Source organism: Mytilus edulis, chromosome 2, assembly GCF_963676685.1.
Source record: "Mytilus edulis chromosome 2, xbMytEdul2.2, whole genome shotgun sequence".
Lineage (NCBI taxonomy): Eukaryota > Metazoa > Mollusca > Bivalvia > Mytilida > Mytilidae > Mytilus > Mytilus edulis.
The window spans coordinates 75,098,720-75,101,156 of record NC_092345.1 but is presented as its reverse complement, the minus strand read 5'-3'; the positions used below and the strand labels follow the sequence as shown (position 1 = coordinate 75,101,156).

The 2,437-nt window shown below is 29.8% G+C and overlaps 1 long non-coding RNA gene across 1 annotated transcript; it reads left to right on the top strand.

Annotated features, from left to right (window-relative positions):
- The first annotated feature begins 702 nt into the window (after positions 1–702).
- Positions 703–1,944, top strand: LOC139512989 (uncharacterized). Its single transcript, XR_011662367.1, has 3 exons — positions 703–817; positions 1,240–1,306; positions 1,807–1,944. It is a non-coding gene; the product is annotated as an uncharacterized lncRNA (long non-coding RNA).
- The last annotated feature ends 493 nt before the right edge of the window (positions 1,945–2,437 follow it).

The window sequence follows — 2,437 nt, the reverse complement described above, 5'->3', positions numbered from 1 at the left end:
ATAAAATTGACTTTTCATGCTTTTTTATTCCCCCCGACCCTTATTAATGCATTATCCCTGAAAAATAATTAAAATTTTCCTTTATTATGAAATGAAATGCATTAATCATTAACAAAGTTGATAACACTTTCTGTTGTGAAAATAAAACTTCCAATTTACGTTTCTAAAAATAGACAAATCAATTATAACTGACCTTGAAATGTCTTTTGCGCAAATAATTTTGCGGAACGAAACCTGTGTTTAAAACCAATTACAAATTAGTTCGTTTCCCTTATTTGTCATCAGTCCGTAGGATGCATCATCTCAGAGAAATAGACTTGTCCAAATGTGGACAGGTGGAATACATCAATTAAAGTACTGAATATTAACAAATCATTTGAAATTTTCTTGTTTCATATGTAGCAGAGTGATTTTTCATGCTTCATAAATTATGTAATTTGCACTTTTGAAATCATTGATTTATATTAAAAATCTACTTATCAAATTCTTATTGAGTCTTTAGTTTAATTATTTCACTCTTGCAAAGTATTTTTACTAAAGGATATTTATCCTTTATGACTTGATTTAGTATATAATTTACGTATTGAGTAATGTTACTCATACATATTCATGGGGGTTGAAATTGAACTCTTGTTTTGATTGGTTCTTGGTTATTGGCGGTTAAATTGAGTTTTCCTTTGTGTACCTTGGGTAGAATTTACCTGGACACTGGTCAGTGAAAGACGTCCATTATTTACCTAGACTATTATAGCAGAAACCCATATTGACAGATTGTATATTGACTATATTCATCTACATAGTTTTCCAGACATGACTAGTAAGTTGCACTTCTTCTTTATTAACATTTTGACACGAATTAATAGATTTGGTTAACTTTCCTATTTTCTAGTAAATACTCTTCAGATTGCATGTTTATAACATCGGAATGAAAGATTTGAATGAGCGTATTTTTGGTAAAGAAGCTAGGTCATATTTTTATAAAGTAATGTAATATTTGCCGCTGATCATAGCGTAATTATGTAATGTTTAGAGATATCGTAATAACAGTATTTTATGAATACTGCATGTAGAAAAATGGCGGCATGTATGATAAGTTACATTATATTGTGAAAAGAATGTTCGAATTACATGTTAGCGTAATGCTATTTTTATATGGACGAATTGAATACAATTGTCATGCGATTAGTATTTTATATAATTACGAAGAGTCCGTTCTTATTATTGTATTTTGGTTTTCAGGACTCTGATGTAGACTATTTACTTTGTGCCAAGTTCCTTATTTACTAGAGAACTCACTCCACAAGTGGTAAGCGCATAATTTGTAGTTTTTGTATTATTTTATACTATAGAAATGATAGTTCTTCATGGATTATTTCCATTGGCGATTTGCGCGTTTTTAGCAAATCAGTGGTAGAATTTATATGTTGGTATTCAGACATAGTAAATACTTTTTGAATGTTGTAATATTTATTAAGTTTAATTGTAAACTTTCATGTACTTGCGAGAAGTAATTTTAAGATACATTTAATATATTTGATTGTAAACGCAATAAAACTGGTTACCGTTATAATTAAATGTCGGTCAGAGAAACCGGTTTGTTAAAGTACATGTGACATGTGATGTACATTTCACTACACGATTGAATGAATGAACATTCCATAGTAAATGTGTATCTACTGTTTATAGTAACACTATTATATTAGGAATCGTTTGAACTGTATTAAAATTGTCTGTGATATAATATGTGTATAATATATTCTATATGTTACATGAACTATCATAATGTTTATAATCTTGTTATTTCAGAGTTTTTATTCTCTGGTAATAAAACCATCCGAACCTTAGAAAGTCTTTCGTTTATTTCATTATACCGGAAGAGACCCCTTTCACATTTGGCGCCCACGTAGTATTATGGAATGATGTGGCACAGAGAGATCCGTCAGAAGTCCGATGTTCCAGAATTATTGTCTTTCTACCCGTAGATGTTGATGTTTACCAATAGTGATGTCACGCAATATTTTCCAGATCACGTGCACGTGTTGATGTTTACCTCTGTTAGCCATGTGGATGTCCACGTGTATTTGTTTACATACATGTATACCGTATAACCGACTTAGAAGATTGTTGTACCGGAAGTTACTTTATTGTAACTAAGACTTTATAGTTTTCAATATTTGAAAACTTGACATTTGCTTTTGATTATTGTACATTGTGTTTGTGCATTGATTATTTGTGTTGGAAAATATTCTTATTTATAAGGTAGGCAATTTTACTATATATATATATTGTAGCTTGTATACAGCATAGGTTGCTTTCAACACTTAGTTTTTTCACACATTTTTACACAAACCTGATTGAAAAAGACACTTTATTTTATTTAATTTTTTTTATTTTTTCATTTACATCTAGGGTATAGTCTTATACTGTCACTGACTTA